Genomic DNA, 25,009 nt, shown 5'->3' on the forward strand with positions numbered 1-25,009 from the left:
TCTGCACCCATGTCCAGCATTCTCCCCCCATGTCCACCATTCTGCCCCATGTCCAGCATTCTGCCCCCATGTCCAGCATTCTGCCCCCATGTCCAGCATTCTGCCTCCATGTTCACCATTCTGCCCCATGTCCACCATTCTGCCCCCATGTCAAGCATTCTGCCCCCATGTCCACCATTCTGCCCCATGTCCAGCATTCTGCCCCATTTCCAACATTCTGCCCCCCGTGTCCAGCATTCTGTCCCATGTCCAACATTCTGCCCCCCGTGTCCAGCATTCTGTCCCCATGTCTCACAGTCTGCCCAGGGCCCTCCCGGATCTCCGCTCTCAAGAAAAAAAAAATTAAACAGTTCTTCTAACCTGGCTGTGCTCCTGCGGCGGACGAAGCTCCCTCCATGCAACTGAAGCCCGCACTCGCCGGCGACTGACAATGACATCAGATGCCGGCGATATGCAAGCTGCGGCTGACGTCAGCTGCCAGACTCCGATTGACTGGCGGCTGTTAACTATTGACGTGCGAGCCCGCACATCAATAGCTTAAAAACTGTTGCAGCAATGCTAAGGGCCCGGTTTAGCATGCCGGTAGGGGGCCAGTGAGCAGATGAGAAGGGGCCCAATGCAGGCCCCCTCTGCCCACTGGGCCCCATACGCCAGTCAGGGCAGCAATGCCCTGATGGCGCCCCTGTCCCGGTCCACCGGGGGGTCTCAGCGCTGCTCTAGGTCTATGGCAGCCGATCAGTGAGCTCAGCAGTTCTGAGGGGGGCGTCCTGCCTACAAACCCTTTAAGGGAGCCAGCAAAAAAGTGAAGTGAAAGGAAAGCACAAAAAGGCCTCTTGCTGAGCACTGTACAGGACAGGGCAGCCAGACTGCAAAGCAGAAATGCAGCAAGTAAGAGGCCTGTTTCTGCCTACTGCCACACCACCCTGAACATGCCTGATCTCGGAAAGTAAGGAAGGTCAGGCCTGGTTAGTACTTGGATGGACGACCACCTGGGAATACCAGGTGCTGTAGGCATTTGCTTTTTCCTACATACCTCCAGCAGGGATCACTCTCCTCTATGCCTTTTTTCCATTCCCTTTCACAAGGACACTCATGCCTCTTTCTTCTTTACATTTGCTTTCACTATTGCGCTATTTCATCCTTGCAAAATGCCAGCATCCTTCTCATCACCGTGGGCCTCCAGCATTGTTGCTTATTTACTTTTAATACTAGGCTTCTTTTCAACAGGACCAGCGCCTCCTGCGGGCTTGGAAGCAACAGCTGGCAACCTGGTGGCCAGTTTACAGGCAGAAGCAAACAGAACACCTTTGCAGGCAACACGACCCCCTGAAGAGCAGCTCACAGTCACAACATCAGTCACAGTCACAGTTGCAACATCTTACTCTCTTCCTTCATTCGCACCTGGACGTCTCGATCCGCCTCAAGTTGCGGCTCCAGCTGGCTCTTTCTGTCACGTTCCCCCCAGATGAATGGTTTAGCCTGCAGGAGACCCTGCATCGAGCCATTTTTAAAGACACCTGATGCTCAGGCCCTGCTGCGGCGGGTGTTTCACTGCAAAACAAACAACGCCTATAGTGGCAGCCTAGCCTTTGCATGGGCCCTTCGGACCCGACTCCACATGGTCAGAGTTCTTGCCACCATGCGAGCCTGAGGAAGGCTGGCCAGTCGATGGGCCAAGCAGCATCTACTGTGCACACCACCCTGGATACGCTTGATCTCGGAAGCAAAGCAAGGCTGGGCTTGGACAGTACTTGGAAGGGAGACCTCCTGGGAACACCAAGTGCTGCAGACCGTTTTGATGACATTTTGCCCCCTTTCCCAGTTCGGCTAGTATAGAGCGGCGCCTTGCCAGACACCGACCTTACATAACCTGTGCTCCTGCAACCCTCAACCTACTGTCTCCTTCCCCATAATCCTGTAGAATGTAAGCCCGCAAGGGCAGGGTCCTCGCCCCTCTGTATCAGTCCGTCATTGTTAGTTTGTTTACTGTATGTGATATTTGTAACTTGTATGTAACCCCTTCTCATGTACAGCACCATGGAATCAATGGTGCTATATAAATAAATAATAATAATAATAATAATAACCTAGAGGCTGGAAGCCCCAAACCCCACAAGGCCTCTGAGACTGCCGCTAAGGACGCTACCCTGCCGCCTCCTCGCATGCCTCACACCGAGATCCCTGCTGTGGCTAGGAGTGCTTATTGATCCCGCAGCCTGCCTTCTGGAAATGATGGCGTTATAAACATCCCGGACCGTGAAGGGGGCAGATTTTCAGCGGGAGCCCCAGGGATGATTTTTAGAATCTAACCGGCCGGCCGGCATCAGTAACGTCTTTTTCTGCAAAGAAGCTTGTGTAACTAACCCAATCAGATGGCTACCCGGGACCGAAATTCAGGGCTAGGAAGGAGCGGGAGGGAATTGGGGGGTGTTTTCCTGCTAAGGCACAGAAATAATCATAAGAAGAAGAAGAGAGTCTGACGCATGGTGGCGCTGAGCCTGCAGGGGCAAATAGGTGTGGCCACATGCAAGCATATGTGCGTGCTCGCTTGCGTGTGAGTGTGCGCTTCCTAGTTGTGGCGCGCTGCAGACAGTCAAAGGGGTTGTTCCCTTTCAATAAAAGTTCATCCCAGCTTGCAGGCTATTAGAAAGCAACCAACCACCCTGTACTCACCCTACCCGGGTCCACCAGAGGGTCTCAGCGCTGCTCTAGGTCTGTGGCATTAGCTGCGACGCTGACGTCACGTCGGCAGCCGATCAGTGAGCTCAGCGGCTCTGAGCAGGGTGTTCTGCCTACAAACACTTTAAGGGAGACAGCAAAAAAGTGAAGAGAAAGGAAAGCACAAAAGGGCCTCTTGCTGAGCACTGGACAGGGCAGCCAGACGGCAAAGTAGAAAAGCAGCAAGTGAGAGGCCTGTCTCTGCCTACAGCCACACCACCCTGAACACGCCCGATCTCGCCTGATCTTGGAAGCTAAGCATGGTCAGGCCTAGTCTTGGATGGGAGACTGCCTGGGAATACCAGGTGCTGTAGGCTTTTGTTTTTCCTTCCTTCCACCAGCAGGGGTCACTCTCCTCTATGCCTTTTTTCCATTCCCTTTCACAAGGGCACACATGCTTCTTTTTTCTTTTCATTTGCTTTCACTCTTGTGCTGTTCCATCCTTGCAAAATGCCAGCATCCTTCTCATCACCGTGGGCCTCCAGCATTGTTGCTTATTTACTTTTAATACTAGGCTTTTTTTCAACAGGAGCAGCGCCTCCTGCGGGCTTGGAAGCAACCGCCGGCAACCCGGCGGCCAGTTTACAGGTCAAAGCAAGCAGAACACCTTTGCAGGCAACACGACCCCCTGAAGAGCAGCTCACAGTCACTCGCAACCATCTCGCCCTCTTCCTTCATTCACTCCTGGACGTCTCGATCCATCTTAAGTTGCGGCTCCAGCTGGCTCTTTCTGTCACCTCCCCCCCAGATGAATGGTTTAGGCTATATTCACACTTTGCGGATTTTTCTGCGGATCCGCAGCGGATTTGACCGCTGCGGATCCGCAGCAGTTTCCCATGAGTTTACAGAACAATGTAAACCTATGGGAAACAAAAAACGCAGTGCACATGCTGCGGAAAAAACCGCGCGGAAACGCTGCGGATTACATTCCGCAGCATGTCACTTCTTTTCTGCGGATTTTCACCTGCTCCAATAGAAAACTGCAGATGAAAATCCGCAGAAGAAAACGCAGTAAAAAACGCGATAAATCCGCAGTAAAAACCGCAACGGGTTTTCACTGCGGATTTTGGAAATCTGCTGCGGAAAAATCCGCAGTGGAATCTGCAAAGTGTGAACATAGCCTAAGCCTGCAGGAGACCCATCGTTGAGCCATTTTTAAAGACACCTAATGCTCAGGCCCTGCTGCCGCGGGTGTTTCACTGCAAAACAAGCAACTCCTATAATGGCAGCCCAGCCTTTGCATTGGCCCTTCGGAGCCCGCCTCCACATGGTCAGAGTTCTCACCACCATGCAAGCCTGAGGAAGGCTGGTCAGTCGATGGGCCAAGCAGCGTCTACTGGCCACACCACCCTGGATATGCCCGATCTCGTCTGATCTCGGAAGCAAAGCAGGGCTGGGCTTGGACAGTACTTGAATGGGAGACCTCCTGGGAACACCAGGTTCTGTAGACTGTTTTGATGACATTTTGCCCCCTTGCTCAGCTCGGCTAGTATAGAGCGGCGCCTTGCCAGACACTGACCTTACATAACCTAGAGGCTGGAAGCCCCAAACCCCACAAGGCCTCTGAGACTGCCGCTAAGGACGCTTCCCTGCCGCTTCCTCGCATGCCTCACACCGAGATCCCTGCCGTGGCTAGGAGTGCTTATTAACCCCGCAGCCTGCCTTCTGGAAATGATGGCGTTATAAGCATCCCGGACCGTGAAGGGGGCAGATTTTCAGCGGGCGCCCCGGGGATGATTTTTAGAGGCTGGCCGGCCGGCAGGCAGCAGTGACGTCTTTTTCTGCAAAGAAGCTTGTGTAACTAACCCTATCAGATGCCTACCCAGGACCCAAATTCAGGGCTGCGGAGGAGCGGGAGGGAATTGGGGGGTGTTTTCCTGCTAAGGCACAGAAATAATCTTAAGAAGAAGAAAAAACAAGAGAGTCTGACGCATGGTGGCGCTGAGGCTGCAGGGGCAAATAGGTGTGGCCACATGCAAGCATATGTGTGTGCTCGCTTGCGTGTGAGTTTGCGCTTCCTAGTTGTGGCGCGCTGCAGACGGTCAAAGGGGTTGTTCCCTTTCAATAAAAGTTCATCCCAGCTTGCAGAATATAAGAAAGCAACAAACCACCCTGTACTCAACCTACCCGGGTCCACCGGAGGGTCTCAGCGCTGCTCTAGGTCTGTGGCATTAGCTGCGAAGCTGGCATCACGTCGGCAGCCGATCAGTGAGCTCAGCGGCTCTGAGCAGGGCGTTCTGCCTACAATCCCCTTAAGGGAGACAGCAAAAAAGTGAAGAGAAAGAAAAGCACAAAAGGGCCTCTTGCTGAGCACTGGACAGGACAGCCAGACTGCAGAGTAGAAAAGCAGCAAGTGAGAGGGCTGACTCTGTCTACAGCCACACCACCCTGAACCTGCCTGATCTCGGAAACTAAGCAGGGTCAGGCCTGGTTAGTACTTGGATGGGAGACCGCTTGGGAATACCAGGTGCTGTAGGCTTTTGTTTTTCCTTCCTTCCACCAGCAGGGGTCACTCTCCTCTATGCCTTTTTTCCATTCCCTTTCACAAGGGCACACATGCTTTTTCAATTTGCTTTCACTCTTGTGCTGTTCCATCCTTGCAAAATGCCAGCATCCTTCTCATCACCGTGGGCCTCCAGCATTGTTGCTTATTTACTTTTAATACTAGGCTTCTTTTCAACAGGACCAGCGCCTCCTGCGGGCTTGGAAGCAACCGCCGACAACCTGGTGGCCAGTTTACAGTTCAAAGCAAGCAGAACACCTTTGCAGGCAACACGACCCCCTGAAGAGCAGCTCACAGTCACTCGCAACCATCTCACCCTCTTCCTTCATTCGCTCCTGGATGTCTCGATCCGCCTCAAGTTTCGGCTCCAGCTGGCTTTTTCTGTCACTTCCCCCACAGATGAATGATTTAGCCTGCAGGAGACCCTGCGTCGAGCCAGTTTTAAAGACACCTAATGCTCAGGCCCTGCTGCCGCGGGTGTTTCACTGCAAAACAAGCAACGCCTATAGTGGCAGCCCAGCCTTTGCATGGGCCCTTCGGAGCCTGCCTCCACATGGTCAGAGTTCTCACCACCACGCGAGCCTGAGGAAGGCTGGCCAGTCGATGGACCAAGCAGTGTCTACTGGCCACACCACCCTGGATACGCCTGATCTCGGAAGCAAAGCAGGGCTGGGCTTGGACAGTACTTGGATGGGAGACCTCCTGGGAACACCAGGAGCTGTAGACCGTTTTGATGACATTTTGCCCCCTTGCTCAGCTCGGCTAGTATAGAGCGGTGCCTTGCCAAAGACCGACCTTACATAACCTAGAGGCTAGATGCCCCAAGCCCCACAAGGCCTCTGAGACTGCAGCTAAGGACGCTACCCTGCCGCCTCCTCGCATGCCTCACACCGAGATCCCTGCCGTGGCTAGGAGTGCTCATTGACCCCGCAGCCTGCCTTCTGGAAATGATGGCGTTATAAACATCCCGGACTGTGAAGGGGGCAGATTTTCAGCGGCTGCCCCGGGGATGATTTTTAGAGGCCGGCCGGCAGCAGTAATGTCTTTTTCTGCAAAGAAGCTTGTGTAACTAACCCAATCAGATGGCTACCCAGGATCCAAATTCAGGGCTGGGAAGGAGCGGGAGGGAATTGGGGGGTGGTTTCCTGCTAAGGCACAGAAATAATCATAAGAAGAAGAAAAAACAAGAGAGTCTGACGCATGGTGGCGCTGAGCCTGCAGGGGCAAATAGGTGTGGCCACATGCAAGCATATGTGCGTGCTCGCTTGCGTGTGAGTGTGCGCTTCCTAGTTGTGGCGCGCTGCAGACAGTCAAAGGGGTTGTTCCCTTTCAATAAAAGTTCATCCCAGCTTGCAGGCTATTAGAAAGCAACAAACCACCCTGTACTCACCCTACCCGGTTCCACCAGAGGGTCTCAGCGCTGCTCTAGGTCTGTGGCATTAGCTGCGACGCTGACGTCACGTCAGCAGCCGATCAGTGAGCTCAGCAGCTCTGAGCAGGGCGTTCTACCTACAAACCCTTTAAGGGAGACAGCAAAAAAGTGAAGAGAAAGGAAAGCACAAAAGGGCCTCTTAGGCTACGTTCAGATTAGCGTTTCCCGACGCTGCGTCGGGAAACGCAGCGGCGACGCACGCGTCATGCGCCCCTATGTTTAACATGGGGGACGCATGCGTTTTTCTTGTTGCGTTTTCCGACACGTGCGTCGTTTTTGACGCTAGCGTCGGACGCAACAAAATGCAACAAGTTGCATTTTTCTTGCGTCCGATTTTCGTCAAAAAACGACGCACGCTTCGCAAAAAGCAGCGTTTTTGCGTGCGTCGTGCGTTGCGTCGCCGACGCAGCGGCGCGCAACGCTAATCTGAACGTAGCCTTACTCAGCACTGGACAGGGCAGCCAGACTGCAAAGTAGAAAAGCAGCAAGTGAGAGGTCTGTCTCTGCCTACGGCCACACCACTCTGAACACGCCCGATCTCGTCTGATCTCAGAAGCAAAGCAGAGTCAGGCCCGGTTAGTACTTGGATGGGAGACCGCCTGGGAATACCAGGTGCTGTAGGCTTTTGTTTTTCCTTCCTTCCACCAGCAGGGGTCACTCTCCTCTATGCCTTTTTTCCATTCCCTTTCACAAGGGCACACATGCTTTTTTCATTTGCTTTCACTCTTGCGCTGTTCCATCCTTGCAAAATGCCAGCATCCTTCTCATCACCGTGCGCCTCCAGCATTGTTGCTTATTTACTTTTAATACTAGGCTTCTTTTCAACAGGACCAGCGCCTCCTGCGGGCTTGGAAGCAACCGCCGGCAACCTGGTGGCCAGTTTACAGGTCAAAGCAAGCAGAACACCTTTGCAGGCAACATGACCCCCCGAAGAGCAGCTCACAGTCACTCACAACCATCTCACCCTCTTCCTTCATTCGCTCCTGGACGTCTCGATCCGCCTCAAGTTGCGGCTCCAGCTGGCTCTTTCTGTCACTTCCCCCCCAGATGAATGGTTTAGCCTGCAGGAGACCCTGCATCGAGCCATTTTTAAAGACACCTGATGCTCAGGCCCTGCTACGGCGGGTGTTTCACTGCAAAACACACAACGCCTATAGTCGCAGCCCAGCCTTTGAATGGGCCCTTCGGAGCCCGACTCCACATGGTCAGAGTTCTCGCCACCACGCGAGCCTGAGGAAGGCTGGCCAGTCGATGGGCCAAACAGTGTCTACTGGCCACACCACCCTGGATACACCCGATCTCGGAAGCAAAGCAGGGCTGGGCTTGGACAGTACTTGGATGGGAGACCTCCAGGGAACACCAGGTGCTGTAGACTGTTTTGATGACATTTTGCCCCCTTGCTCAGCTCGGCTAGTATAGAGCGGTGCCTTGCAAGAGACCGACTTTACATAACCTAGAGGCTGGATGCCCCAAGCCCCACAAGGCCTCTGAGACTGCAGCTAAGGACGCTACCCTGCCGCCTCCTCGCATGCCTCACACCGAGATCCCTGCCGTGGCTAGGAGTGCTCATTGACCCCGCAGCCTGCCTTCTGGAAATGATGGCGTTATAAACATCCCGGACTGTGAAGGGGGCAGATTTTCAGCAGGCGCCCCGGGGATGATTTTTAGAGGCCGGCCGGCAGCAGTAATGTCTTTTTCTGCAAAGAAGCTTGTGTAACTAACCCAATCAGATGGCTACCCAGGATCCAAATTCAGGGCTGGGAAGGAGCGGGAGGGAATTGGGGGGTGTTTTCCTGCTGAGGCACAGAAATAATCATAAGAAGAAGAAAAAACAAGAGAGTCTGACGCATGGTGGCGCTGAGCCTGCAGGGGCAAATAGGTGTGGCCACATGCAAGCATATGTGCGTGCTCGCTTGCGTGTGAGTGTGCGCTTCCTAGTTGTGGCGCGCTGCAGACAGTCAAAGGGGTTGTTCCCTTTCAATAAAAGTTCATCCCAGCTTGCAGGCTATTAGAAAGCAACAAACCACCCTGTACTCACCCTACCCGGGTCCACCAGAGGGTCTCAGCGCTGCTCTAGGTCTGTGGCATTAGCTGCGACGCTGACGTCACGTCGGCAGCCGATCAGTGAGCTCAGCAGCTCTGAGCAGGGCGTTCTGCCTACAAACCCTTTAAGGGAGACAGCAAAAAAGTGAAGAGAAAGGAAAGCACAAAAGGGCCTCTTACTCAGCACTGGACAGGGCAGCCAGACTGCAGAGTAGAAAAGCAGCAAGTGAGAGGCCTGTCTCTGTCTATGGCCACACCACTCTGAACACGCCCGATCTAGTCTGATCTTGGAAGCTAAGCAGGGTCAGGCCTGGTTAGTACTTGGATGGGAGACCGCCTGGGAATACCAGGTGATGTAGGCTTTTGTTTTTCCTTCCTTCCACCAGCAGGGGTCACTCTCCTCTATGCCTTTTTTCCATTCCCTTTCACAAGGGCACACATGCTTTTTTCATTTGCTTTCACTCTTGAGCTGTTCCATCCTTGCAAAATGCCAGCATCCTTCTCATCACCGTGGGCCTCCAGCATTGTTGCTTATTTACTTTTAATACTAGGCTTCTTTTCAACAGGACCAGCGCCTCCTGCGGGCTTGGAAGCAACCGCCGGCAACCTGGTGGCCATTTTATAGGTCAAAGCAAGCAGAACACCTTTGCAGGCAACATGACCCCCCCGAAGAGCAGCTCACAGTCACTCACAACCATCTCACCCTCTTCCTTCATTCGCTCCTGGACGTCTCGATCCGCCTCAAGTTTCGGCTCCAGCTGGCTCTTTCTGTCACTTCCCCCACAGATGAATGGTTTAGCCTGCAGGAGACCCTGCATCGAGCCATTTTTAAAGACACCTGATGCTCAGGCCCTGCTGCGGCGGGTGTTTCACTGCAAAACAAGCAACGCCTATAGTGGCAGCCCAGCCTTTGCATGGGCCCTTCGGAGCCCGCCTCCACATGGTCAGAGTTCTCGCCACCACGCGAGCCTGAGGAAGGCTGGCCAGTTGATGGGCCAAGCAGTGTCTACTGGCCACACCACCCTGGATACACCCGGTCTCGGAAGCAAAGCAGGGCTGGGCTTGGACAGTACTTGGATGGGAGACCTCCTGGGAACACCAGGTGCTGTAGACTGTTTTGATGACATTTTGCCCCCTTGCTCAGCTCAGCTAGTATAGAGCGGTGCCTTGCCAGAGACCGACCTTACATAACCTAGAGGCTGGATGCCCCAAGCCCCACAAGGCCTCTGAGACTGCAGCTAAGGACGCTACCCTGCCGCCTCCTCACATGCCTCACACCGAGATCCCTGCCGTGGCTAGGAGTGCTCATTGACCCCGCAGCCTGCCTTCTGGAAATGATGGCGTTATAAACATCCCGGACTGTGAAGGGGGCAGATTTTCAGCAGGCGCCCCGGGGATGATTTTTAGAGGCCGGCCGGCAGCAGTAATGTCTTTTTCTGCAAAGAAGCTTGTGTAACTAACCCAATCAGATGGCTACCCAGGATCCAAATTCAGGGCTGGGAAGGAGCGGGAGGGAATTGGGGGGTGTTTTCCTGCTGAGGCACAGAAATAATCATAAGAAGAAGAAAAAACAAGAGAGTCTGACGCATGGTGGCGCTGAGCCTGCAGGGGCAAATAGGTGTGGCCACATGCAAGCATATGTGCGTGCTCGCTTGCGTGTGAGTGTGCGCTTCCTAGTTGTGGCGCGCTGCAGACAGTCAAAGGGGTTGTTCCCTTTCAATAAAAGTTCATCCCAGCTTGCAGGCTATTAGAAAGCAACAAACCACCCTGTACTCACCCTACCCGGGTCCACCAGAGGGTCTCAGCGCTGCTCTAGGTCTGTGGCATTAGCTGCGACGCTGACGTCACATCGGCAGCCAATCAGTGAGCTCAGCAGCTCTGAGCAGGGCGTTCTGCCTACAAACCCTTTAAGGGAGACAGCAAAAAAAGTGAAGAGAAAGGAAAGCACAAAAGGGCCTCTTACTCAGCACTGGACAGGGCAGCCAGGCTGCAAAGTAGAAAAGCAGCAAGTGAGAGGCCTGTCTCCGCCTACGGCCACACCACTCTGAACACGCCCGATCTTGTCTGATCTCGGAAGCTAAGCAGAGTCAGGCCTGGTTAGTACTTGGATGGGAGACCGCCTGGGAATACCAGGTGCTGTAGGCTTTTGTTTTTCCTTCCTTCCACCAGCAGGGGTCACTCTCCTCTATGCCTTTTTTCCATTCCCTTTCACAAGGGCACACATGCTTTTTTCATTTGCTTTCACTCTTGCGCTGTTCCATCCTTGCAAAATGCCAGCATCCTTCTCATCACCGTGGGCCTCCAGCATTGTTGCTTATTTACTTTTAATACTAGGCTTCTTTTCAACAGGACCAGCGCCTCCTGCGGGCTTGGAAGCAACCGCCGGCAACCTGGTGGCCAGTTTACAGGTCAAAGCAAGCAGAACACCTTTGCAGGCAACATGAGCCCCCGAAGAGCAGCTCACAGTCACTCACAACCATCTCACCCTCTTCCTTCATTCGCTCCTGGACGTCTCGATCCGCCTCAAGTTGCGGCTCCAGCTGGCTCTTTCTGTCACTTCCCCCCGAGATGAATGGTTTAGCCTGCAGGAGACCCTGCATCGAGCCATTTTTAAAGACACCTGATGTTCTGTCCCCACATGAGGCGAATGGAGGTGTGGTTGATTAATAAGTGTTGTGAGAGAGAAACGTACCTCCGTATTTCTTCGATGTGAGGCAGACAGGACCAATGCTGCTCAGCGTCTGAAGAGATGATGCACTCCAGGGATTGTGTAATCCAGACTTGTTTATTTTGTAGATCTGGACATACAGCGTATAACTGGTAATACAGAACTTCTCCAGAAATGCAGGGTAGACAGGGTACAGTAAGATGTAGCACCAAGTGTGTCTGCAAGTGTGAGCAGCATGAGAGAGTGGTCGAAAGACTGATGCCTTCCTAAGCCCAGTTCAAAAGCACGTCCTCTCACAACAGAAAGTAAACTGGAAATGGCTGCCAGAGGAAGAGAAGATTTGACCCCTGAACCGGATGTAAGACATGCCCACAAGAAATACATGAAAAACAAGCTGCCATACAGAAAAAGGCCATTGGGTGGCAGCAGAGTAAAATATAACAACATACATGGAAACTGAGGAATATACATGGAACAGCACACTCCCCGTCTGAAATTCCGTAAGGGATTTCACTATATCAATGTCCTTAAAAAGTCCAACAACCTAGAAAATGAAACCAAACATGCATGTAATGCAATAATAACTTTAAACAAGACATTAAGTCAGTTCCTGAGATAATTCAATGGAAAACCCATCTTCGGATCAGAGAAGCCGCACTAGGCCAAACTATCTCTGACCCACTGTAATCCAATGGACAAATAGTAGTGCAGTGTTCTGTTCATAGTTTATCCTACCGGAATGTCCTTGATAGTGAGTATTTTTTGGCAGACGTGCCAACCATGACAGTCTTTGTCTCCATGTGGCTTGTGATAAGATCTCGCAATGTGGACTAACCTTGCAATAGTCTTAATGAGTTTCATCCAATTGGAGAAGCGTTTGAAGCACTGGCAACCGAGGGTGGAGGTTGGTTTTGCATTCGTGGCCAGAGCACTGACCTCGGAGCGGACTTCTGGATCATCGTCCGGATCCTGGATGCTGAAGAATTCCTGAACACATTCACTTCCCTTCTGTTCCAGCAGAAACTTTGGACCTGAAAGCCAAGAAGAGTTAGCAAAGGAATTTATAGACATAGGTCTAGTGGCATGGTCGGCTGGATTAAGTTCAGATGGGATATAGTGCCACTGTTCAGGTTTGGAAGACCTTCTTATTCTCTCAATGCGGTTACTGACGTACACGTAGAAGCGCCTTGTTTGGTGTAGATGTAACCTAAGACAACTTTACTGTCACTGTAGTATTGTACGTCATCTATGTGAGTGTCCAGCTCATGCTGAATAAAGTCTGCGAGTTCTACTGCAAGCACAGCCCCACAGAGTTCCAGCCTGGGAATAGTGTGGTCAGGCTTGGGAGCCAACTAAGCTTTGCCGAAAACGAACCCAACATGATCTTGATTGTCAGATCCCGTTACCTTCAGGTAGACAACAGCTGCAATTGCCTCCGTGGATGCATCCGAGAACACATGGAATTCTGTCCTAGTGCTAGCAGCAAGTGAGATTCCAGCGTAGCATCTCGTTATATGGATTTTATCCAAGGCACACAAAGACTGCTTCCAGGTTTCCCATTTTGGTTCCTTATCAGGAGGTAGAGGGGTATCCCAGTCCTTGACAGTTTCAGACAGCTGTCTCAGAAGGGATTTACCTTGTATGGTAATTGGTGCTACGAATCCCAGTGGGTCATACAGGCTATTTACCACTGACAGGACACCACGTTTAGTGAATGGTTTGTCTGCACAGTTGATTTGGAATCCGAAGGTGTCGGCTGACAGGTTCCACCTCAGGCCTAAGCTTCTCTGCACAGGCGGACGGTCTGGTCCCAGGTCTATGTCCTTGAATCCAGGTGCGTGGTCGCTTGACTCAAAGGCTCTCATGACAGCTGGGCTGTTTGAAGCAATTTTGTGCAGTCTAAGCTTAGCTCGGTACAGCATATGTTGGGTCCTTTTGAGTAGGTCGATTGCAGCTTCTTCTGTAGGTAGAGATTTTAGTCCATCATCTACGTAGAAGTCTTTCTCTACAAAGTCTCTGGCATCTGTTCCATACTCGGACTCTCCTTCTTGTGCGGTTCTCCGCAGGCCATATGTTGCCACAGCGGGTGAAGGGCTGTTCCCGAATACGTGCACCCGCATGCGATACTCCACCATCTCTTTGCTGGGGTCATTGTCCTTGTACCACAGGAACCTGAGGAAATTCCTGTGGTCCTCTCGGACTATGAAACAGTGGAACATCTGTTCAATGTCGGCGGTGATGGCAATGGGCTCTTTCCTGAACCTCATCAACACTCCTACTAAGTTGTTTGTCAGATTAGGACCTGTGAGGAGGACATCATTGAGAGATACGCCTTGATGTTTGGCGCTTGAATCAAAGACAACTCTAATTTGTTTAGGTTTCTTCGGGTGATATACTCCAAATGAGGGTAGGTACCAGCACTCCTCATTTTCCTTTAAGGGAGACGCTGGCTCCGCATGGTTGTTATGGAATATTTTGCCCATAAAGGTGACAATGTGTTCTTTCATCTCCGGTTTATTGCTTAGCGTGCGCTGGAGAGAGTTAAATCTGGACAAGGCTTGTTCACGATTGTTCGGGAGCCTTACCCTGGTAGCTCGGAAGGGTAAGGGGAAAACCCAGTGATTGGTTTCGTCCTTAAGGAACTCATTGTCCATTATCCTGACAAATTCCTTGTCTTCCATAGATGGGGCTACTTTGTTGTCATCCTTAGTGGTATGAAACACCAATTTTCCCAAGTCGTCTGCATAGGGAGAAGGGATAACATCAGGCAGCTCTACGGAATCTGGAAGCTTTTCCTTCACCTCATAGTGATGAGGACATGGTTTGCAGAAGGTAGTGCGCCCGTCTCGGCGTACATACGTCTTAAAGGAGTAGACTCCTGTTTGGTCCAAGCATACATTTCCTATGACTACCCACCCCAAGTCAAGTCTCTGGGCGTAGGGGGCGTAGTCAGGACCATTACACTGTTGGCGGACCTTATGTATCCTCAAATTGTCTCTGCCGAGCAGAAGTAGGATTTCAGCATCTGTGTCCAAAGGTGGGATAACGCTGGCTAGGTGCCTTAAGTGTGGTTGGTGGAAAGCAGCTTCCGGGGTAGGGATCTCATCCCTTTGGTCTGGTATTTGATCGCATTCAATTAGCGTAGGTAGGGGTATTTCTACGTCTTCATTGACAGGAGAAGCGATGAAACCTTGTGCTCTTCTGCCGCTAGTCTCTATGCGCCCCGAGCAAGTATTCAGAGTGTAGGGCGTTGCTGGTCCCTTGATTCTAAAGGCTTCAAAGAACTTAGGTCCAGCTAGGGATCGATTGCTCTGATCGTCAATGATGGCATACATTTTTACAGCCTTCTCTGGTTGCCCTTCTGGATAGACTCTGATTAGGCATATCCTGGCACAGCATTTAGCACTTTGATTCTCCCCACATACCTCTGAGCATGAGCAGGACACAGCTGTGGTGGACTTGGCGTGATTCTGTGGCTCCCCGCCATGGTTTGTAGCGGGACTAGAGGTAACTGCAACTGCTGTTTCGCCGGTGACTGAGCCTGGGTGCAAGGCTGATGGGTGTCTGTCGCTATGACACTCTTCACACTTAGTGGCAGATTTACAGTCCTTGGCCATGTGTTCTGATGAAGCGCAGCACTTGAAACATACCCCAAGTTCGTTGAGGATTTTCTTGCGCTCCTGCATGGTTTTGGACCTGAAGCCTCTACATTTGTTCAGTGAGTGTGGTTTTTTGTGAATGGGACACTCACAATTTAAAGACTTATCCCTCGACGGAATAGTGTACTGCTTGTCGGCAGGTACTGCAGGTGATGGCAGGTTAGTTTTTCTGACGCTTACACTGTTCCTTGAGTCCTTGCGTCTATCTGCAACGCTTTCATACCTTGATGAAGGTGTTGCTGGAGCTGCAGTGTTAGACTCCAGGAAGTCGAGGCTAGGGTCGTTCCTCATTTGGGCTTGTTCGTCAATGAACTTGCAGAACTGAATGAACGGAGGAAAGGTGACGTCATGTGACCTTTTATACCTGGAGACACACACTGCCCACTTCTCTTGCAGACTATGTGGCAGCTTTGAGACGATTGGGTTCACCCAATGGGCAGTGTCCAGGTAGCACAGTCCTGACAGACGAGGGTCTCTTTTAGCAAGTTCCAGCTCCATAAGCAGATCACTTAAGTCCAGAAGCTTGTGGGCTTCCTTAAGGTTGATCCTTGGAACGTTCTGCAGTCTCTTGAATAGGGACTTTTCTATGGCTTCAGCGCTGCCGTAGGTTCTTTCAAGTCTCTGCCAGGCCGCAGCGAGACCTGCTTCAGCTTGCCCCACATAGACGGTCCTAAGACTCTTGATATGGTTTGTGGATTCAGGACCCAACCATTTTACCATGAGGTCGAGCTCCTGCTCCGCGGATAGGTTGAGATCAGCAATGGCGGCCTTGAAGGTTGCTTTCCAGGCTCTGTAGTTCTCTGCACGGTCGTCAAATTTTGAGAGGCTAGTGCTGATTAGCTCCCTGCTCACCATGAACCTGGCAAACTCGGACATGTCTGATCCTTCACTCCTTGTTACCATATTAGCTTGTGGTGCCCCTCGGGCGTATAAGCTGTGTGGCGTGGAAGGGTGAATTGTTCCCGGGTAGAATGATGTCGCTGCAGGGTTGAGCTGTGGTTTAACCTCTAGAGATTCCGATGACTGCTGCTTGAACTGTGGAGGCGGGCTGGAGTGTGCCTTGTGGTCGTCTTGCGATGATGATTGCTCCTGAGGGGGTACATCACGACGTTGGTCTTGGGTCTCTGTAGGGGCTGTGGGCGATACTGGCACCATAGGTTGGGCTGACTTGGACGTTTCCGCAATGTTGGGTTGAACGTCACTGGAGAAGGTGTGCGCTGCAGGTATCTGTTTCTGCACGTAGTCTCTGGTACGAACAGCTGGGTCGTCTTCTTCCTGTGGTGGCAGGCAAATTGGGTCGAGGTTTTGCTTCAATGCTTGCTCGAGTATTTTTACTTCGGCTAATGCAATTTCTTCCTCCATTTCTGTTTGAAGAATCCTTGCTTGAGCCTCTGCTTCTGTTTGAAGAATCTTTGCTCGAGCCTCTGCTTCTGCTCTCTTCGCTTCTGCTTCTGTTTGAAGAATCTTTGCTCGAGCCTCTGCTTCTGCTCTCTTCGCTTCTGCTTCTGTTTGAAGAATCTTTGCTCGAGCCTCTGCTTCTGCTTTCTTTTCGGTGTATAAACGTCTTAGTTTGGACCGCTCTGCATTTAAACGGGCCTCTAGGATTCTGTCCCTGAGGGCTGAAGTTCTTGAGCAGGATGATTTGTATGACCGAGCAGAGTGTTTAGACGAGGCTGACCTGTGCGATCTAGTTTCTTGCAGATGGGTGATACGAAGCTCCGCTTTATCTTTGGCGTCTTGCACGGCGGCGTCCCTTTCTCTGTCTGTGGAATCTGCCTTGCTTAACTCTGATAGGGCTTCGTCGATTTTAGATTCTTTTAGGAAGGCAGCATACTTTGTGGACAGTCTCTTGTATCTGCCGTGGGCCACGTCTAGCTGTCTTATAGTGTCCTGTAAACCCGCTGCATCATTTTTGTGGCGTTGGACGCTTGACATAAGGGAGGTGACTCGTTCCCATAGGTCATTAAGGTTGTCATTGAACTCATCCCTTGTGGAATGGTAATTCTCGAGGACCTTTAATGTTGGCTTGATGGAACGTACTGGTCGTGCATCTGGGTCTGCTGCAGAAGCAGGCTCTGCGTCCTGATCTTCATAATGGACAGTATCAGGTTGTATTTGCTCTGTTTCAGCATTGGGGAACTGCGTAAGGTCCTTTTCGGCCATTTTGATTTAAGGTGCGCTGTCCCTTTAAGAAACTGAACCTTTGAATTGGGTGCTGGAAATTGCGGTGCAGCTTAGTTGCGACCCCCTGATAAGATTCCCAAGGTGTTGTTGGAGAATTGTGGGGTTCTGCGGTCCGACGATCTGCAGCAGTGCGGTATAATACACAGAGAGTCTTTATGTACAATGCAGTCTGAGGTGATGCTGCAGGAGATTTCTTAGCAGAGCAGGGCTGCAGTATGTGAGCGGGCAGAGAGCGGGCACGTGAATAGTGATATAAGGGTGATTCTGGCCGGGCTTCAAGGCAGTCTTTTGACTGTTCTGTCCCCACATGAGGCGAATGGAGGTGTGGTTGATTAATAAGTGTTGTGAGAGAGAAACGTACCTCCGTATTTCTTCGATGTGAGGCAGACAGGACCAATGCTGCTCAGCGTCCAGAGAGATGATGCACTCCAGGGATTGTGTAATCCAGACTTGTTTATTTTGTAGATCTGGACATACAGCGTATAACTGGTAATACAGAACTTCTCCAGAAATGCAGGGTAGACAGGGTACAGTAAGATGTAGCACCAAGTGTGTCTGCAAGTGTGAGCAGTATGAGAGAGTGGTCGAAAGACTGATGCCTTCTTAAACCCAGTTCAAAAGCACGTCCTCTCACAACAGAAAGTAAACTGGAAATGGCTGCCAGAGGAAGAGAAGATTTGACCCCTGAACCGGATGTAAGACATGCCCACAAGAAATACATGAAAAACAAGCTGCCATACAGAAAAAGGCCATTGGGTGGCAGCAGAGTAAAATATAACAACATACATGGAAACTGAGGAATATACATGGAACAGCACACCTGATGCTCAGGCCCTGCAGCGGCGGGTGTTTCACTGCAAAACAAACAACGCCTATAATGGCAGCCCAGCCTTGGCATGGGCCCTTCGGAGCCCACCTCCACATGGTCAGAGTTCTCGCCACCACGCGAGCCTGAGGAAGGCTGGCCAGTCGATGGGCCAAGCAGTGTCTACTGGCCACACCACCCTGGATACGCCCAATCTCGTCTGATCTCGGAAGCAAAGCAGGGCTGGGCTTGGACAGTACTTGGGTGAGAGACCTCCAGGGAACACCAGGTGCTGTAGACCGTTTTGATGACATTTTGCCCCCTTGCTCAGCTCAGCTAGTATAGAGCGGTGCCTTGCCAGAGACCGACCTTACATAACCTAGAGGCTGGATGCCCCAAGCCCCACAAGGCCTCTGAGACTGCAGCTAAGGACGCTACCCTGCTGCCTCCTCGCATGCCTCACACCGAGATCCCTGCCGTGGCTAGGAGTGCTCATTGACCCCGCAGCCTGCCTTCTGGAAATGATGGCGTTATAAACATCACGGACTGTGAAGGGGGCAGATTTTCAGCAGGCGCCCCGGGGATGATTTTTAGAGGCCGGCCGGCAGCAGTAATGTCTTTTTCTGCAAAGAAGCTTGTGTAACTAACCCAATCAGATGGCTACCCAGGATCCAAATTCAGGGCTGGGAAGGAGCGGGAGGGAATTGGGGGGTGTTTTCCTGCTGAGGCACAGAAATAATCATAAGAAGAAGAAAAAACAAGAGAGTCTGACGCATGGTGGCGCTGAGCCTGCAGGGGCAAATAGGTGTGGCCACATGCAAGCATATGTGCGTGCTCGCTTGCGTGTGAGTGTGCGCTTCCTAGTTGTGGCGCGCTGCAGACAGTCAAAGGGGTTGTTCCCTTTCAATAAAAGTTCATCCCAGCTTGCAGGCTATTAGAAAGCAACAAACCACCCTGTACTCACCCTACCCGGGTCCACCAGAGGGTCTCAGCGCTGCTCTAGGTCTGTGGCATTAGCTGCGACGCTGACGTCACGTCGGCAGCCGATCAGTGAGCTCAGCAGCTCTGAGCAGGGCGTTCTGCCTACAAACCCTTTAAGGGAGACAGCAAAAAAGTGAAGAGAAAGGAAAGCACAAAAGGGCCTCTTACTCAGCACTGGACAGGGCAGCCAGACTGCAAAGTAGAAAAGCAGCAAGTGAGAGGCCTGTCTCTGCCTACGGCCACACCACTCTGAACACGCCCGATCTCGTCTGATCTCGGAAGCTAAGCAGAGTCAGGCCTGGTTAGTACTTGGATGGGAGACCGCCTGGGAATACCAGGTGCTGTAGGCTTTTGTTTTTCCTTCCTTCCACCAGCAGGGGTCACTCTCCTCTATGCCTTTTTTCCATTCCCTTTTACAAGGGCACACATGCTTTTTTCATTTGCTTTCACTCTTGCGCTGTTCCATCCTTGCAAAATGCCAGCATCCTTCTCATCACCGTGGGCCTCCAGCATTGTTGCTTATTTACTTTTAATACTAGGCTTCTTTTCAACAGGACCAGCGCCTCCTGCGGGCTTGGAAGCAACCGCCGGCAACCTGGTGGCCATTTTATAGGTCAAAGCAAGCAGAACACCTTTGCAGGCAACATGACCCCCCGAAGAGCAGCTCACAGTCACTCACAACCATCTCACCCTCTTCCTTCATTCGCTCCTGGACGTCTCGATCCGCCTCAAGTTGCGGCTCCAGCTGGCTCTTTCTGTCACTTCCCCCCCAGATGAATGGTTTAGCCTGCAGGAGACCCTGCATCGAGCCATTTTTAAAGACACCTGATGCTCAGGCCCTGCTGCGGCGGGTGTTTCACTGCAAAACAAACAACGCCTATAGTGGCAGCCCAGCCTTTGCATGGGCCCTTCGGAGCCCGCCTCCACATGGTCAGAGTTCTCGCCACCACGCGAGTCTGAGGAAGGCTGGCCTATCGATGGGCCAAGCAGTGCCTACTGGCCACACCACCCTGGATACGCCTGATCTCGGAAGCAAAGCAGGGTTAGGCTTGGACAGTACTTGGATGGGAGACCTCCAGGGAACACCAGGTGCTGTAGACCGCTTTGATGACATTTTGCCCCCTTGCTCAGCTCGGCTAGTATGGAGCGGTGCCTTGCCAGAGACCGACCTTACATAACCTAGAGGCTGGATGCCCCAAGCCCCACAAGGCCTCTGAGACTGCAGCTAAGGACGCTACCCTGCCGCCTCCTCGCATGCCTCACACCGAGATCCCTGCCGTGGCTAGGAGTGCTCATTGACCCCGCAGCCTGCCTTCTGGAAATGATGGCGTTATAAACATCCCGGACTGTGAAGGGGGCAAATTTTCAGCAGGCGCCCCGGGGATGATTTTTAGAGGCTGGCCGGCCGGCCGGCAGCAGTAATGTCTCTTTCTGCAAAGAAGCTTGTGTAACTAACCCAATCAGATGGCTACCCAGGATCCAAATTCAGGGCTGGGAAGGAGCGGGAGGGAATTGGGGGGTGTTTTCCTGCTGAGGCACAGAAATAATCATAAGAAGAAGAAAAAACAAGAGAGTCTGACGCATGGTGGCGCTGAGCCTGCAGGGGCAAATAGGTGTGGCCACATGCAAGCATATGTGCGTGCTCGCTTGCGTGTGAGTGTGCGCTTCCTAGTTGTGGCGCGCTGCAGACAGTCAAAGGGGTTGTTCCCTTTCAATAAAAGTTCATCCCAGCTTGCAGGCTATTAGAAAGCAACAAACCACCCTGTACTCACCCTACCCGGGTACACCAGAAGGTCTCAGCGCTGCTCTAGGTCTGTGGCATTAGCTGCGACGCTGACGTCACGTCGGCAGCCGATCAGTGAGCTCAGCAGCTCTGAGCAGGGCGTTCTGCCTACAAACCCTTTAAGGGAGACAGCAAAAAAGTGAAGAGAAAGGAAAGCACAAAAGGGCCTCTTACTCAGCACTGGACAGGGCAGCCAGACTGCAAAGTAGAAAAGCAGCAAGTGAGAGGCCTGTCTCTGCCTACGGCCACACCACTCTGAACACGCCCGATCTTGTCTGATCTCGGAAGCTAAGCAGAGTCAGGCCTGGTTAGTACTTGGATGGGAGACCGCCTGGGAATACCAGGTGCTTTTGTTTTTCCTTCCTTCCACCAGCAGGGGTCACTCTCCTCTATGCCTTTTTTCCATTCCCTTTCACAAGGGCACACATGCTTTTTTCATTTGCTTTCACTCTTGCGCTGTTCCATCCTTGCAAAATGCCAGCATCCTTCTCATCACCGTGGGCCTCCAGCATTGTTGCTTATTTACTTTTAATACTAGGCTTCTTTTCAACAGGACCAGCGCCTCCTGCGGGCTTCGAAGCAACCGCCGGCAACCTGGTGGCCATTTTATAGGTCAAAGCAAGCAGAACACCTTTGCAGGCAACATGAGCCCCCGAAGAGCAGCTCACAGTCACTCACAACCATCTCACCCTCTTCCTTCATTCGCTCCTGGACGTCTCGATCCGCCTCAAGTTTCGGCTCCAGCTGGCTCTTTCTGTCACTTCCCCCCCAGATGAATGGTTTAGCCTGCAGGAGACCCTGCATCGAGCCATTTTTAAAGACACCTGATGCTCAGGCCCTGCTGCGGCGGGTGTTTCACTGCAAAACAAACAACGCCTATAGTGGCAGCCCAGCCTTTGCATGGGCCCTTTGGAGCCCGCCTCCACATGGTCAGAGTTCTCGCCACCACGCGAGCCTGAGGAAGGCTGGCCAATCGATGGGCCAAGCAGTGTCTACTGGCCACACCACCCTGGATACGCCCGATCTCGGAAGCAAAGCAGGGTTAGGCTTGGACAGTACTTGGATGGGAGACCTCCAGGGAACACCAGGTGCTGTAGACCGTTTTGATGACATTTTGCCCCCTTGCTCAGCTCGGCTAGTATAGAGCGGTGCCTTGCCAGAGACCGACCTTACATAACCTAGAGGCTGGATGCCCCAAGCCCCACAAGGCCTCTGAGACTGCAGCTAAGGACGCTACCCTGCCGCCTCCTCGCATGCCTCACACCGAGATCCCTGCCGTGGCTAGGAGTGCTCATTGACCCCGCAGCCTGCCTTCTGGAAATTATGGCGTTATAAACATCCCGGACTGTGAAGGGGGCAGATTTTTAGAGGCTGGCCGGCCGGCCGGCCGGCAGCAGTAATGTCTTTTTCTGCAAAGAAGCTTGTGTAACTAACCCAATCAGATGGCTACCCAGGATCCAAATTCAGGGCTGGGAAGGAGCGGGAGGGAATTGGGGGGTGTTTTCCTGCTGAGGCACAGAAATAATCATAAGAAGAAGAAAAAACAAGAGAGTCTGATGCATGGTGGCGCTGAGCCTGCAGGGGCAAATAGGTGTGGCCACATGCAAGCATATGTGCGTGCTCGCTTGCGTGTGAGTGTGCGCTTCCTAGTTGTGGCGCGCTGCAGACAGTCAAAGGGGTTGTTCCCTTTCAATAAAAGTTCATCCCAGCTTGCAGGCTATTAGAAAGCAACAAACCACCCTGTACTCACCCTACCCGGGTCCACCAGAGGGTCTCAGCGCTGCTCTAGGTCTGTGGCATTAGCTGCGACGCTGACGTCACGTCGGCAGCCGATCAGTGAGCTCAGCAGCTCTGAGCAGGGCGTTCTGCCTACAAACCCTTTAAGGGAGACAGCAAAAAAGTGAAGAGAAAGGAAAGCACAAAAGGGCCTCTTACTCAGCACTGGACAGGGCAGCCAGACTGCAAAGTAGAAAAGCAGCAAGTGAGAGGCCTGTCTCTGCCTACGGCCACACCACTCTGAACACGCCCGATCTCGTCTGATCTTGGAAGCTAAGCAGAGTCAGGCCTGGTTAGTACTTGGATGGGAGACCGCCTGGGAATACCAGGTGCTGTAGGCTTTTGTTTTTCCTTCCTTCCACCAGCAGGGGTCACTCTCCTCTATGCCTTTTTTCCATTCCCTTTCACAAGGGCACACATGCTTTTTTCATTTGCTTTCACTCTTGCGCTGTTCCATCCTTGCAAAATGCCAGCATCCTTCTCATCACCGTGGGCCTCCAGCATTGTTGCTTATTTACTTTTAATACTAGGCTTCTTTTCAACAGGACCAGCGCCTCCTGCGGGCTTGGAAGCAACCGCCGGCAACCTGGTGGCCAGTTTACAGGTCAAAGCAAGCAGAACACCTTTGCAGGCAACATGAGCCCCCGAAGAGCAGCTCACAGTCACTCACAACCATCTCAACCTCTTCCTTCATTCGCTCCTGGACGTCTCGATCCGCCTCAAGTTGCGGCTCCAGCTGGCTCTTTCTGTCACTTCCCCCCCAGATGAATGGTTTAGCCTGCAGGAGACCCTGCATTGAGCCATTTTTAAAGACACCTGATGCTCAGGCCCTGCTGCGGCGGGTGTTTCACTGCAAAACAAACAACGCCTATAATGGCAGCCCAGCCTTGGCATGGGCCCTACGGAGCCCGCCTCCACATGGTCAGAGTTCTCGCCACCACGCGAGCCTGAGGAAGGCTGGCCAGTCGATGGGCCAAGCAGTGTCTACTGGCCACACCACCCTGGATACGCCCGATCTCGGAAGCAAAGCAGGGTTGGGCTTGGACAGTACTTGGATGGGAGACCTCCAGGGAACACCAGGTGCTGTAGACCGTTTTGATGACATTTTGCCCCCTTGCTCAGCTCGGCTAGTATAGAGCGGTGCCTTGCCAGAGACCGACCTTACATAACCTAGAGGCTGGATGCCCCAAGCCCCACAAGGCCTCTGAGACTGCAGCTAAGAACGCTACCCTGCCGCCTCCTCGCATGCCTCACACCGAGATCCCTGCCGTGGCTAGGAGTGCTCATTGACCCCGCAGCCTGCCTTCTGGAAATGATGGCGTTATAAACATCCCGGACTGTGAAGGGGGCAGATTTTCAGCAGGCGCCCCGGGGATGATTTTTAGAGGCTGGCCGGCCGGGCGGCCGGCCGGCCGGCAGCAGTAATGTCTTTTTCTGCAAAGAAGCTTGTGTAACTAACCCAATCAGATGGCTACCCAGGATCCAAATTCAGGGCTGGGAAGGAGCGGGAGGGAATTGGGGGGTGTTTTCCTGCTGAGGCACAGAAATAATCATAAGAAGAAGAAAAAACAAGAGAGTCTGACGCATGGTGGCGCTGAGCCTGCAGGGGCAAATAGGTGTGGCCACATGCAAGCATATGTGCGTGCTCGCTTGCGTGTGAGTGTGCGCTTCCTAGTTGTGGCGCGCTGCAGACAGTCAAAGGGGTTGTTCCCTTTCAATAAAAGTTCATCCCAGCTTGCAGGCTATTAGAAAGCAACAAACCACCCTGTACTCACCCTACCCGGGTCCACCAGAGGGTCTCAGCGCTGCTCTAGGTTTGTGGCATTAGCTGCGACGCTGACGTCACGTCGGCAGCCGATCAGTGAGCTCAGCAGCTCTGAGCAGGGCGTTCTGCCTACAAACCCTTTAAGGGAGACAGCAAAAAAGTGAAGAGAAAGGAAAGCACAAAAGGGCCTCTTACTCAGCACTGGACAGGGCAGCCAGACTGCAAAGTAGAAAAGCAGCAAGTGAGAGGCCTGTCTCTGCCTACGGCCACACCACTCTGAACACGCCCGATCTCGTCTGAACACGCCCGATCTCGTCTGATCTCAGAAGCTAAGCAGAGTCAGGCCTGGTTAGTACTTGGATGGGAGACCGCCTGGGAATACCAGGTGCTGTAGGCTTTTGTTTTTCCTTCCTTCCACCAGCAGGGGTCACTCTCCTCTATGCCTTTTTTCCATTCCCTTTCACAAGGGCACACATGCTTTTTTCATTTGCTTTCACTCTTGCGCTGTTCCATCCTTGCAAAATGCCAGCATCCTTCTCATCACCGTGGGCCTCCAACATTGTTGCTTATTTACTTTTAATACTAGGCTTCTTTTCAACAGGACCAGCGCCTCCTGCGGGCTTGGAAGCAACCGCCGGCAACCTGGTGGCCATTTTATAGGTCAAAGCAAGCAGAACACCTTTGCAGGCAAC

General features: G+C 52.4%; 4 non-coding genes and 12 pseudogenes across 4 annotated transcripts; all 16 read left to right on the forward strand.

Annotated features, from left to right (window-relative positions):
- The first annotated feature begins 4,049 nt into the window (after window positions 1–4,049).
- On the forward strand, window positions 4,050–4,169 carry LOC138644092 (5S ribosomal RNA; annotated as a pseudogene).
- Window positions 4,170–5,088: 919 nt separating this feature from the next.
- Window positions 5,089–5,197, forward strand: LOC138644187 (5S ribosomal RNA; annotated as a pseudogene).
- Window positions 5,198–5,838: 641 nt separating this feature from the next.
- On the forward strand, window positions 5,839–5,948 carry LOC138644253 (5S ribosomal RNA; annotated as a pseudogene).
- A 1,210-nt stretch (window positions 5,949–7,158) lies between these two features.
- Window positions 7,159–7,277, forward strand: LOC138643956 (5S ribosomal RNA). Its single transcript, XR_011314463.1, has one exon. It is a non-coding gene; the product is annotated as a 5S ribosomal RNA (ribosomal RNA).
- A 641-nt stretch (window positions 7,278–7,918) lies between these two features.
- On the forward strand, window positions 7,919–8,028 carry LOC138644189 (5S ribosomal RNA; annotated as a pseudogene).
- Window positions 8,029–8,939: 911 nt separating this feature from the next.
- Window positions 8,940–9,058, forward strand: LOC138644102 (5S ribosomal RNA; annotated as a pseudogene).
- A 642-nt stretch (window positions 9,059–9,700) lies between these two features.
- On the forward strand, window positions 9,701–9,810 carry LOC138644212 (5S ribosomal RNA; annotated as a pseudogene).
- A 912-nt stretch (window positions 9,811–10,722) lies between these two features.
- Window positions 10,723–10,841, forward strand: LOC138643926 (5S ribosomal RNA). Its single transcript, XR_011314434.1, has one exon. It is a non-coding gene; the product is annotated as a 5S ribosomal RNA (ribosomal RNA).
- Window positions 10,842–18,193: 7,352 nt separating this feature from the next.
- On the forward strand, window positions 18,194–18,313 carry LOC138644134 (5S ribosomal RNA; annotated as a pseudogene).
- A 911-nt stretch (window positions 18,314–19,224) lies between these two features.
- Window positions 19,225–19,343, forward strand: LOC138644138 (5S ribosomal RNA). The gene has a single exon (XR_011314584.1). It is a non-coding gene; the product is annotated as a 5S ribosomal RNA (ribosomal RNA).
- Window positions 19,344–19,984: 641 nt separating this feature from the next.
- LOC138644274 (5S ribosomal RNA) lies at window positions 19,985–20,094 on the forward strand (annotated as a pseudogene).
- Window positions 20,095–21,013: 919 nt separating this feature from the next.
- LOC138644099 (5S ribosomal RNA) lies at window positions 21,014–21,132 on the forward strand (annotated as a pseudogene).
- A 634-nt stretch (window positions 21,133–21,766) lies between these two features.
- LOC138644258 (5S ribosomal RNA) lies at window positions 21,767–21,876 on the forward strand (annotated as a pseudogene).
- Window positions 21,877–22,774: 898 nt separating this feature from the next.
- On the forward strand, window positions 22,775–22,893 carry LOC138643914 (5S ribosomal RNA). Its single transcript, XR_011314423.1, has one exon. It is a non-coding gene; the product is annotated as a 5S ribosomal RNA (ribosomal RNA).
- A 641-nt stretch (window positions 22,894–23,534) lies between these two features.
- LOC138644190 (5S ribosomal RNA) lies at window positions 23,535–23,644 on the forward strand (annotated as a pseudogene).
- A 931-nt stretch (window positions 23,645–24,575) lies between these two features.
- Window positions 24,576–24,714, forward strand: LOC138644089 (5S ribosomal RNA; annotated as a pseudogene).
- Window positions 24,715–25,009: the final 295 nt, after the last annotated feature.

The sequence above is a fragment of the Ranitomeya imitator genome, chromosome 6 (assembly GCF_032444005.1).
Source record: "Ranitomeya imitator isolate aRanImi1 chromosome 6, aRanImi1.pri, whole genome shotgun sequence".
Classification (NCBI taxonomy): domain Eukaryota; kingdom Metazoa; phylum Chordata; class Amphibia; order Anura; family Dendrobatidae; genus Ranitomeya; species Ranitomeya imitator.